Genomic DNA, 13614 nt, shown 5'->3' with positions numbered 1-13614 from the left:
CACGCATGAACAAAGATCACTTACTACTCTCAGGTGACTTCAATATAAATTTCCTACAAGACCAGGACCCACACGTTACTGAATTCACAAACACTATGAGTAACTGCATGTTGCTACCAACAGTAACAAAACCTATAAGAATTACAGAGACTAGTGTTTCCCTACTAGATCTCATCTGGACGAACACTATATCCCCTTTAAAATCAGGCATAATCACAGATAATACCACAGATCACTACCCTACCTTCCTCATAACCAATCTAGGTAAATTACCCCAGGACACTACTAAGGTAACCTTCAGACTTCACGGTGAGGCAGCCATTAATAACTTCACAACAGTGATGACAAACATCGACTGTCTAACTGAGCTAGAAACCTATACAGATACTGACGAATGTATTAATAATTTTCTGAAAAAGACCCAATACCTCTGTAACAAGCACTGCCCTAAAAAAAACAAACAGATCACAGCTAAGAGACTGAACAGTCCCTGGCTAACGCCCAGCATCCTCAAATCCATAACTATAAAACACCTATACAAAAAACGGTATAGAATGGGTCACATAACCAGAGACCAAACAAAGTGTTACTCATCAATCCTAACCAGCCTGATAAGAAGGGCAAAAAAATTGTATTATGAGAACAGATTATCCAGCTTAAAAGGTGATATAAGAAAGACCTGGAAAACCCTATCTGAAATTCTAGGAACAAAGAAGATATCGGCCTAGGAAAGGTTGGAGGGAGGGGGTAAAGGAGGTTTTGTGTGCGAGGGGCTTGGACTTCCAGCAGGCATGCGTGAGCGTGTTTGATAGGAGTGAATGGAGACAAATGGTTTTTAATACTTGACGTGCTGTTGGAGTGTGAGCAAAGTAACATTTATGAAGGGGTTCAGGGAAACCGGCAGGCCGGACTGGAGTCCTGGAGATGGGAAGTACAGTGCCTGCACTCTGAAGGAGGGGTGTTAATGTTGCAGTTTAAAAACTGTAGTGTAAAGCACCCTTCTGGCAAGACAGTGATGGAGTGAATGATGGTAAAAGTTTTTCTTTTTCGGGCCACCCTGCCTTGGTGGGAATCGGCCAGTGTGATAATAAAAAAAATAATAAAAAAGATATCAGGAAACAGCAATCAAACTAACAAAACCAGATGAAACCCAACTCCCACCAATTGAAACAGCAAACAGACTCAATGTTTTCTTCTCCACCATAGGAAAAAACCTTGCCGATAAAATCCCAAGCTCAAATACCCCACCCAATGACTACCTCACTGTCAACTACCCAAACACACTGTTCCTAGCTCCAACTAACCCAACAAGTCTCCCTTATTATCAACACACTAAAAAACAAGACATTTAAATACCTTACCACCTTTTATATACAAAAAAGCTTCACAAGTGCTGTCACCAATCATTGCAACACACTTTAACAAATCCATCGAATCCTCTACCTTCCCCACCTTGGCCCTCTTTCTCATTTACATAAACGACCTACCAAATGCATCGCAACTACTCAAACCCACACTATTTGCAGATGACACTACATACGTCTTCTCTTGCCCAAGCCCAGTCATACTAGCCAATACTCTAAATACTGAATTACAGAAAATATCTACCTGGATGATGATTAACAAACTTACTCTCAATATTGACAAAACCTGCTTCATACAGTTTGGAAGCAGAACCAGCGGTGTCCCTCTTAACATAATGAATAATGATAAACGGATCACCTATCACAAAGCTCACAGAGGGAAAATTCTTAGGAATCCACCTTGATAATAGACTCAAATTTCAAATACATATACATCACATTTCCAAGAAAATCTCCGAGACCGTAGGCATACTATTGAAGATACGGTGCTTTGTTCCACAGTCAGCCCTCTTGGCCTTATATCACTCACTCATTTACCCATATCTCACCTATGGAATTTGTGCATGGGGCTCAATAACAATAAATCATCTCAGACCATTAATTACCCAACAAAAGGCTGCAGTCAGAATGATAACAAATTCGCACTACAGGCAGCACACCCCACCAATATTCAAAACTCTAAACTTACTCACCCTACAAAACATCCATATTTATTATTGTACCTACTACATACATAGAACACTTAACTCAGATATAAACTCTCCCCTCAAACTTCTCCTTACCAACCACAACAGAACACATGACCATAACACAAGACACAGATCACTCTTTGATGTTCCTCGTGTCCATCTCACACTATGTAAAAACGCAATTCACATAAAAGGCCCAAAAATCTGGAATTTATTACCTGTGAATATAAAAGAAACTGTCTGCTTGTCAATTCAAGACTCTTCTTAAAAACCACTTATTGACCCACAACTAAATAGTGATTAACTGTGTCTCATAAATGTATAACCTGTGACCCTATCAAACTATGTTTTTTTTTTTTTTTTTTTTTTTTTGTAATTGCATTGCCTAATAGAATACTCCATTCTCTTGAATGCTCAGTAACTCATCAAAGGTATTACAAATTTGTACAACAATAAAGCTTCTTATTTCAAATACTCATTTGTACTTCATGTTGTAATTTGTTTACTGTAATTTTTACCACAGAATATATCATTGCTTAGTTAATCTTAAGTTAATTTTAAGCCTGCCCACAATGCTCTGCATACAAGGGGCTTTTGGCATATACACTCAACCACTGTATTTCTTTTGTACAACTATGTATCTATGTATCATGACTTAAGAAATCGTAATGACACGATTGCAAATAAACCATACCCCCGGCCGGGATTGAACCCGCGGTCTATGACTCTATGACCGCGGGTTCAATCCCGGCCGGGGGTATGGTCTATGTATCATGTCCAAATAATAATTAAATAAATAAAGTACCTCACATGACATTGCTGAACCTAACAATCAATCAAACTTTCTACAGTATTACAAAATGTAGTTTACATGTAATAAAATATTGTTAAGCACCAAAGCAAGTCACTAGCATGAAGTGCATTTCTGGCAGACTAATCCTAATGTTTACAGGCTACTTGCACAAGATTTTGTTCGGATTTTTAACCCCAGAGGGTTAGCCATTCAGGATACCTGGAGAGGGTGGGTTTCAGGGGTCAGCGCCCCCACGGCCCAGTCTGTGACCAGGCCTCATGGTGGATCAGGGATAGATCAACCAGGTTGTTACTGTTGGCTGCACGCAACCCGATGTACAAACCACAGCCCAGCTCATTAGGTACTGACTTTAGGTGCCTGTCCAGCACCTTCTTGAAGACAGTCAGGGGTCTATTGGTAATCCCCCTTATGTATGCTGGGAGGCAGTTGAACAGTCTTGGGCCCCTGACACTTATTGTGTTGTCTTATCATGCTTTTTATTGGGGGATGTTGCATCATCTGCCAAGTCTTTTGCTTTCATAGGGAGTGATTTTCATGTACAAGTTTGATACTAATCCCTCTAGAATTTTCCGAGTGTATGTAATCATGTCTCTCTCCTTACCTTTATACTTTTACCTTTGATATATCTTTGAAGAGTTTCGAGAGTTAATCTACTCTCTGAGCCCAGCCATGGGCCAGGGTCGTCGGGTGCTTGCCTGGTCAACCAGGCTGTTGCTGCTGGAGGCCCGCTGCCCCACATCCATCACAGCCTGGTTGATCTGGCACCTGGCGAAGATACTTGTCCAGTTTCCTCTTGAAGGCTTCTACACTTGTTCCAGTCGTGTTTCTGATATCTTCTTGTAAGATGTTGAACAGTCTGGGACCCCGGATGTTGATACAGTGTTCCCATATTGTCCCCACTGCACGCCTGTTCCTCACTGGGTTTATTTTACACTTCCTCCCATATCTCTTACTCCAGTATGTTATTATGGCAGTGTGCAGATTTGGGACCAGGCCCTCGAGTATTTTCCAGGTATATGTTATCATGTATCTCTCTCTTTCTCCACTCCAGTGAATACATGTTCAAGACTTGCAGGCGTTCCCAGTAGTTTAAGTGCTTTACAGGCTCAATGTGAGCCGTAAACAATCTCTGTATTTGTTCCAGCTCCGATATTTCTCCTGCTTTGAACGGGGCTGTCAGCACTGAGCAATATTCTAAGTGAGGGAGCACTAGCAATTTGAAGAGTGTCACCATCGGCATTATTTCCCTTGTTTTGAAAGTTCTCAATACCCACCCCGTTATCTTTCTAGCTGTTGTGATCTTTGTCTTGTCTTTAAAAGAAAGGTCCGCTGACATAATTATTCCCAGGTCTTTTACGTGTTCCTTATGTTCTATTCGGTGACCCTCTTGAGTTTTGTATATAGTGTTCCTTTTGAGTTCTTCGTTCTTTCCATACCTAAGCAGCTGGAACTTATCACCATTGAAAGTCATGTTGTTCTCCACTGCCCACTGGAAAACCTTGTTTATGTCTTCCTATTCTTTTTCAGTGTCCTCTACTGAAGTGACTTTCATGCTTATTTTAGTGTCACCTGCAAATGATGATACAAAAGTGTGCTGGATGTTTTTCTCTATGTCTGCAATGAGGATGAGAAACAGCAGAGGTGCCAGGACAGTGCCTTGGGGCACTGAGCTTTTGACCTCGCTGATGCTGGATCTTGCCTTGTTCACTACTACTTTTTGTGCTGTGTGTGTTAGGAACCTGAAAATCCATCTGCCTATCTTCTCCGTAATGCCCATGGCTTTCATTTTGTGCGCTATCGCTTCATGATCGCATTTGTCAAATGCCTTTGCAAAATCTGTGTAAATCACATCTGTGTTTTGGTCGTCTTCCAGTGCCTCCGTAATTCTGTCATAATGGTTCAGCAGCTGTGACAGGCATGATTGTCCTGCTCTAAAACCATGCTGGTTCGGGTTATGTTGGTTGTGTTGGTCCATGAAATTTGTAATCTGCCGTCTCATCACTCTTTTGAAGATTTTTCTGATGCAAGAGGTTTGGGCTACTGGTCTGTAATTTTTAGCTAGTGCTCTACTACCTCCCTTATGCAAAGGAGCTATGTCTACACTCTTTAAGGCTTCTCCAAAAAATACTGAGGGCTCGTTCTAGTGGTACTTTGCACTTCTTCATAAATAGAGCATTCCATGAATCTGCTCCAGGTGCTGAGTGAGTGGGCATGTTTTCCATTTCTTTTTTGAAAACTATGGGATTTGTACTAATGTCAGTTAGTTGGTCTGCGTGGCCTTCTGGAGTGAAAAATATTTTGCATTTTCTACCTTGCTGTCATGTAGTGGGTTGGTGAACACCGACTCATACTGTTCTTTTAGGATTTCATTCATTTCCTTTTCATCATCAGTATACGAATCTCCTCTCAGTAGTGGTTCAATTCTACAGGTAATTCCTAGATTGGATTTTCCGTAGAAATAGAAATATTTTGGGTTTCTTGCAATATCCTGTATGGCCCTTTGTTCCCTTTGTACTTCTTCAGTGAGGTATGACATCCTAAGTTTTTGCTCTAATTCAGTGATCTCTTGGCTAAGTCTATCTTTCCTCTGTTGTAGCATATTTGTGTTTTTAAGCAATTCAATAACCCATTTTTTTCTTCTGTACCATCTCCTACGCTCTCTATATCTGATCTTCTGGGTTTCCTCAATGGTACTTGCTTTTTACATACTTGTCTGTTTCTCTATTCAGCTTCCCTAGGCACTGGTGAGGATTTAGGGTGCTTATGTCTGATTCCCAGGGTATGTCTGAGAGCTCTTGGTTTATTTTTTCCCTGTCAGTTCTGTGGTTGTTAACCCTTAAACGCCCCAAACGTATATATACGTTTTATTTTCCCTGCATTCAAATTTGGCACGATTGCCCTGAGATGCCTTGTCAGCATAGAATGGGTCCTAACACTCAGTGTGTGTGGTATTAAAAATTTCTGGGACCACTTAGTACCTTGTGGGAGCACCAGTTAAATTGAGCGCCAGCTAGAGCAAACAGTGCGGAAAACACCAAGGATTCACTGATGTAATGTCATATTAACACTCCTCTTATAAGAGGAAAGTGATGTTAACCCCAAGTTTAGGGTCTGTCTATCTCTGTATCTCTGTCTATCTCTGTATCTCTGTCTATCTCTATCTCTGTCTGTCCAACTCTGTTTACCTCGGTCTCTGTCTATCTGTCTCTATCTTTGTCTATCTGTCTCTGTGTATCTCTTTCCATCTATCTCTCTTTCTATCTGTCTGTCTATCTCTGTCTCACAGGTACACATAAATACAAGTATACATAGTGTAAATTACCTAGGATAACCCAAAAAATCCAGACAAAGTGCTATACTCTGCTTGAAGATGAGTAAATGTGATGACGCAGTCTTGTGGCTCTCTTTGAGACAGAGAGCTAGACGGATAGACAGATAGACAGGGAGCTTGACAGACAGACAAATAGACATGTTTGTGTACCAGGGAAAACAAAGTGAGGGCGATGCTCATCAAATATCACCTCTAATCTTTTCTTATCAGCTGCACCCTCCCCCACCCTCGTGTATGCTCATCAAACGTCAGCTCTTATCAGTTATCATCTCATCATGTCACTGTCAGGGGTGGACTTTGTTTTTCATGCTTCAGGGGAACTTATTATTACATATTAGTATTATTATTATGTATTATTATTATTATTATTGTGATGAATGGTTTTGAAAACCGACAAGTTGAAGAATTGAGACACTTATGCAACACATGGGAATCTTTATTGAAGAAACGTTTCGCCACACAGTGGCTTCATCAGTCCAATACAAAGTAGAAATGGGTAAGGAGAGTAGAAGTATGAGGTAATCAGTCCCTCAACCTGGATTCGATGTGTTCAGTCCATCACTCTTGTAGTAACTACACTTACTACAAGAGTGATGGACTGAACACATCGAATCCAGGTTGAGGGACTGATTACCTCTTACTTCTACTCTCCTTACCCATTTCTACTTTGTATTGGACTGATGAAGCCACTGTGTGGCGAAACGTTTCCTCAATAAAGATTCCCATGTGTTGCATAAGTGTCTCAATTCTTCATTATTATTATTATTATTATTATTATTCTCCTCCTCCTCCTCCTCCTCCTCCTCCTCCTCTGTTGAGAAATGGCATTACCAGCTAAGTTTAAAGAGTTTGTACTTAACTTAGAAAGACAGCTCATCGCCTGCACAGCCGCCCCTGCAGACGAGGTCTTGAGAAGCTGTCGAAGTCATCTCTCAACGGGCTGTAAAGATTTATAATTTGTAAGATTATAAATTACCCCTAGGGGGTGTTATGTCAGCATATTTCATTCACTGATGGCTGACAAACTTACTTGTGTGGACTCGAAAGTCCGCACCTAACTGCCGACTATAGGTTGATTACAAACTCCTTGCGACTCAAGAACTGCGCAGTCCCCCGTACTACAAGAAATTGGTAACCTACCTTGCTCTTGTAGCGTGAGCTATGATGTTCTTCACACCTTCGACAGATATCGGTGACTTGATAGAAGCTGAAATGTCCTTGGATGTCCACGTCTTCCATAGTCTAGGAATACGCACACTGGTACACTGTTCCACAAGATTTGTCTTTATTGTTCACAATCTTATCACTAAAGAAGCTGATCACACTTCTCTTAAGTGTTTATTGTGTTTTATGAGAGACTTTGTTCACACTAACACACAGATCGTTCTTTGTTGGTTATCCTGGCGTCAGTGTCACTCTCAGTAGAGTCAAAAGTAATCTGAAGACGCCACAGCGCCCCACGCCGTTACTCCCCTAGCACAAAGGAAAAGCTGACCTAGTACTTTTGCTTCCTTGCCACTTCCTCGATGAAGCAAAGCAGAATGTTTGATTCTTGCTGTCTTAAGCATAGACAACAATATCCACTATCTTTACTATGGTAATAAAGTGGGAGCATGATTTTCCTTAATTGTCCTGCTAAAGTAAGAGATGTACTGTCTCTTATTAAAATACACTCTGCAACACAGGACCGCACGGAGCGTCGAGCCACGTCACATACTGGTACTGCATCTGGGGTCAATTACTTGCTGTAGCAGTAAACAAGATATTTGCCCCTTCTGAGAGGGCTGGGCCCCTCAGGGTTGAAAGGGGCTGAAAGGGGCTGATACCCCCCTCCTGGAGAAATTTTCTCCACATCCTCCTCCTCCTCCTCCTCCTCCTCCTCCTCTTCCTCTTCCTCTTCCTCTTCCTCTTCCTCTTCCTCTTCCTCTTCCTCTTCCTCTTCCTCTTCCTCCTCCTCCTCCTCCTCCTCCTCTTCCTCTTCCTCTTCCTCTTCCTCTTCCTCTTCCTCCTCCTCTTCCTCCTCCTCTTCCTCCTCCTCTTCCTCCTCTTCCTCTCCCTCCTCCTCCTCTCCCTCCTCCTCCTCTCCCTCCTCATCCTCTCCCTCCTCATCCTCTCCCTCCTCATCCTCTCCCTCCTCCTCTCCCTCCTCCTCCTCTCCCTCCTCCTCCTCTCCCTCCTCCTCCTCTCCCTCCTCCTCCTCCTCTCCCTCCTCCTCCTCCTCTCTCTCCTCCTCCTCTCCCTCCTCCTCCTCCTCCTCTCCCTCCTCCTCCTCCTCTCCCTCCTCCTCCTCCTCTCCCTCCTCCTCCTCCTCTCCCTCCTCCTCCTCTCCCTCCTCCTCCTCTCCCTCCTCCTCCTCTCCCTCCTCCTCCTCTCCCTCCTCCTCCTCCTCCTCCTCCTCCTCCTCCTCCTCCAAGACAAGAGTAAATGGCTAAGGCAGGTGTAAATGTCCACATGTCAGTGTGTTTCTGACAATTTGAGTACAATTTCAGTACCTAATACTAGTGTCAGAACAAAGATTGGTTATAAAATGACAAAAACTGCTACAAATTATAATTATCAAAACATAAAAATTACATAAAATAATATGAAAGATAGAAAAAAGGTATATCGGCAACACTTCTGCAAGCGGCAGGACTCAATGTTGCTGTCACATGAGCATCCAGTGCCAACTTCTCGGCCTCATATCTCGGTAAGTACTGACCCTAAAAAAAATTTTTATTCTAAAGTACTTAAAAAAATGTGCTCTTTTTTCTATAAAAAAAAAACTATTTTTTTTTTGTTTCAAAATATTCAGGGTGCTGCACGAGTGAACGTACATATACATTTGAACCGTTTAAGGGTTAAAATTAAACTTGCTAAACATCCTGTGTCTAACATTAGCAACGCAGTTTCCAAACCCTGAGTTAATACTCGTTTGAACTTCTATGATGTTTTGATCAGAGTATAATTTTTTGTAACTGTTAAAGTGAACCCCTGATTTACAATATTAATCCATTCCAGAGCACTCATCGTAAGACAAAATTATCATAAGTCGAATTAATTTTCCCCATAAGAAATACAGTGGACCCCCGGTATTCGATATTAATCCGTTCCTGAGAGCTCATCGAATACCGAAAATATCGAAAAGCAAATCAATTTTCTCATAAGAAATAATGGAAATCAAATTAATCCGTGCAAGACACCCAAAAGTATGAAAAAAATGTTACTACATGAAATATTAAGTTTAATGCAATAGAATAATTACAATAACAATAACAATAGAATAATTGACACTTACCTTTAATGAAGATCTGGTGATGATTGATGGGATGGAAGGAGGGGAGAGGTGCTAGTGTTTAGAAGGGAAATCCCCTTCCATTAGGACTTGAGGTAGCAAGTCCTTTTCCGGGGTTACTTCCCTTCTTCTTTTAATGCCACTAGGACCAGCTTGAGAGTCACTGGACTTCTGTCGCACAATATATCGGTCCATAGTGGCCTGTACGTCCCGTTCCTTTATGACATTCCTAAAGTGTTTCACAACATTGCCAGTGTAATAGTCACCAGCACGGCTTGCAATAGCTGTGTTAGGGTGATTGTCATCAAAAAAGGTTTGCATTTTAAGCCACATTGCACACATTTCCTTAATCTTTGAAGTAGGCAACTTCTTCAGTTTCTCTGTCCCCTCCTCTGAAGCAGTTTCCTCAGGTCTGGCCTCTTGCTGTTGAAGATGATCTAGCAGCTCATCAGTGGTTAGTTCTTCATTGTCCTCCTCCACCAACTCTTCCACATCCTCCCCACTAACCTCCAACCCCAAGGACTTCCCCAATGCCACAATGGATTCCTCAACTGGCATCAGCTTCTCAGGGTTAGCCTCAAATCCTTCAAAATCCCTTTCGTCTACACATTCTGGCCACAGTTTTTTCCAAGCAGAGTTCAAGGTCCTCTTAGTCACTCCCTCCCAAGCCATACCTATAAGGTTTATACAATTGAGGATATTAAAGTGATCCTTCCAAAACTCTTTTAGAGTCATTTGAGTTTCTGTGGTCACTACAAAGCACTTTTGAAACATAGCTTTTGTGTACAGTTTCTTGAAGTTGGAAATGACCTGCTGGTCCATGGGCTGCAGGAGAGAAGTGGTATTAGGAGGCAAAAACTTAACCTTAATGAAGCTCATGTCCCCAGAAAGTCGCTCTGCCAAGTTTGTAGGATGACCAGGGGCATTGTCTAATACCAGGAGGCACTTAAGGTCTAATTTCTTTTCAATTAGGTAATTTTTCACAGTGGGGGCAAATGCATGGTGTAACCAGTCATAGAAAAAGTCCCTAGTGACCCATGCCTTACTGTTTGCCCTCCACAGCACACACAAATTAGCTTTGAGGACATTGTTTTTCCTGAACACTCTGGGAGTTTCAGAGTGATACACCAATAAAGGCTTCACTTTGCAATCACCACTAGCATTGGCACACATCAACAGAGTAAGCCTGTCTTTCATAGGCTTATGTCCTGGGAGTGCCTTTTCCTCCTGAGTAATGTAGGTTCTACTTGGCATTTTCTTCCAAAACAGGCTTGTTTCGTCGCAATTAAACACTTATTCAGGTTTCAAGTCTTCACTGTCTATGTAATCCTTGAATTCCTTCACATATTTTTCAGCTGCTTTTTGGTCTGAACTGGCAGCCTCACCATGCCTAATCACACTATGTATGCCACTACGATTCTTAAATCTTTCAAACCAACCTTTGCTGGCCTTAAATTCACTCACATCAGCACTAGTTGCAGGCAATTTCTTTACCAAATCGTCATGCAACTGCCTAGCCTTTTCAAAAATGATTGCTTGAGAGATGCTATCTCCTGCTATCTGTTTTTCATTTATCCACGCCAATAACAGTCTCTCAACATTTTCTAACACTTGCGGTCGCTGTTTCGTAATCACAGTTGCACCTTTTGCAAGAACAGCTTCCTTGATTGCCGTTTTCCTGGTCACTATAGTAGAGATGTTTGGTTGGGGTTTACTATACAACCTGACCAGCTCCAACACACGCACTCCACTTTCGTACTTAGCAATTATCTCTTTCTTCATTTCAATAGTCATTAGCACCTTTTTTCTTGAAGGGTTGGCACTAGAAGCTTTCTTGGGGCCCATGGTGACTTACTTTGCAGAAACAAGCACCAAAAACAGTGATAATGTGGAATGTACAGAATGTATCCTTAGATGCGCCCACACTGGATGGCTTGTGAACACTGGCACACACGGGGCAGTTCAGGCCACACGTGGACACGTCTCGTACGAATCGTATCGAATACCGGGTTTTCGATCGGATACTGAGGCAAAATTTTTGCGATATAATGCATTGAATACTGGATTTATCGAATACCGATGCCATCGAATACCGGGGGTCCAATGTAATGGAAATCCAATTAATCCGTTCCAGACACCCAAAAGTATGAAAGAAAAAATTTTAACACAGGAAATATACAATTTCCTACACACAGTAAGAAAGATACATGCACAGTATACTGTACTAAATGAAAATTAAATGACACTTACCTTTATTGAAGATGTAGTGATGTGTGATGAGATGGGAGGAGGGGAGATGGAAGTGTATTAATTTTTAGAAGGGGAATCCCCTTCCATAAGGACTTTAGGTAGCAAGCCCTTTTCTGGGGTTACTTCCCTTCTTTTAATACCACTGGGAACAACTTGAGAGTCACTGGACCTCTGTCACACCAAAAATCTGTCCATAGAGCTCTGTACCTCGCATTCCTTTAAGATTTTCCTAAAATGGGTCACAATATTGCCTTTGTAAAAGTCACCAGCACGGCTTGCAATAGCTATGTCAGGGTGATTTTCTTTCATAAAGGTTTGCACATCAACCCACTTTGCACACATTTCCTTAATCTTTGAAGAAGGCAACTTCCTCAATTTCTCTCTCCCCTCCATCACTTTGGTTTCATCAGTTAAATATCTGGGAATCCCCTTTGACCCATGCATGTCAGGAGAATTGATAGGGAACAGTGTAGTAAAGAAAGCGAATGCCAGGCTGAAGTTCCTGTATAGACAAGCACAGTGTCTACCTACTGAGGCTCGCAGGACCCTATGTCTAGCCCTTATACAATGCCATATGGATTACGCTTGCTCTTCTTGGTACTCTGCCTTGACAAAAAAACTGAAAGATAGACTGCAAATCACCCAGAACAAAATCGTAAGATTCATCCTGGGGCTGGGACCAAGAGAACATGTAGGCCAGGATGAATTACAGCAGTTGGATATGCTGAATGTTGAAGACAGAGTAAAACAACTGAAGCTAAATCATGTTTATAAAATTGCTCACGAACAGTGTCCAGAATATCTTGCTGTCAATTTTGTCAAGGTTGGGAACCAAAGCAATCATAGTACTAGGGGGAGAGAGCACAACTTTGTAGTACCCACAGTCAGTGGCCAGGCTTCAAACACCTTTTATTGTACAGCAATAAAGGAATGGAACAGACTACCCACAAATGTCAAGGCCAGTCATAGCTTGAACCAGTTCAAGAAGACTGCCAAAAAGTGTCTGATGAATGAAGCAACAGAAAGGGAGGGGAATGATTTTCTATTTTTTAGCTAAAATACGTGTAAATTTTACCTTATCCCTAGTAATGACCCTCGTATTGTAGATAGTCGTAATGACCCTCGGGTAGTAGATAGTCTTAATGACCCTCGTATTGTAGATAGTCTTAATGACCCTCGTGTAGTAGATAGTCTTTTTAGTATGATAATAAGATGTTATCTTCATTATAGAATAATAAGAAAATATTATAACCTTTATATTATAATAATAAGGTAAAAGGACCCCAATGGAAATAAGTCACTCTGTCTGACTTTTTTGGGTTATCCTAGGTTCTCTACACATATGCTGCTATGTATGATAATTCTATGTAACTGTATTGTGTATACCTGAATAAATTTACTTACTTACTTACTTACTTACTTACTTACTCCTTTGAAGCAATTTCCTCAGTTGTGGCCTCTTGCTGTTGCTGATGCTCTTGCAGCTCATCAGTGGTTAGTTTTTCATTGTCGTCGTCCACCAACTCTTCAACATCCTCCCCATTAACCTCCAACACGCATAGGCTCCTGAGGGTTAGCCCCAAACCCTTCAAAATCCCTCTCTTCTACACATTTTGGCCACAATTTCCTCCAAGCAGAGTTCAAGGTCCTGTTAGTCACACCCTCCCAAGCCTTACCTATAAGGTTTATGCAATTGAGGATACTAAAGTATCTTTCCTAAACTCTCTTAGGGTAAGTCGAGTGTCTAAGGTCACTTCAAAGCACTTTTGAAACGTTGCTTTGGTGTACAGTTTTTTTGAAATTTGAAATGACCTGCTGGTTCATGGGCTGGAGGAGAGGAGTGGTATTAGGAGGCAAAAACTTTACTTCAACCCTTTGACTGCCGCGGTCGT

At 41.6% G+C, this 13614-nt stretch overlaps 1 protein-coding gene across 3 annotated transcripts in view; it reads left to right on the top strand.

Annotated features, from left to right (window-relative positions):
- Cbp80 (Nuclear cap-binding protein subunit 1) overlaps positions 1 to 13614 on the top strand; it is a 352041-nt gene that overhangs the window by 705 nt on the left and 337722 nt on the right. The gene's annotated exons all lie outside the window — the stretch shown is intronic.

This window comes from Cherax quadricarinatus, chromosome 3 (assembly GCF_038502225.1).
Source record: "Cherax quadricarinatus isolate ZL_2023a chromosome 3, ASM3850222v1, whole genome shotgun sequence".
Taxonomy (NCBI): domain Eukaryota; kingdom Metazoa; phylum Arthropoda; class Malacostraca; order Decapoda; family Parastacidae; genus Cherax; species Cherax quadricarinatus.
This window is presented reverse-complemented; position numbering and strand designations above follow the sequence as displayed.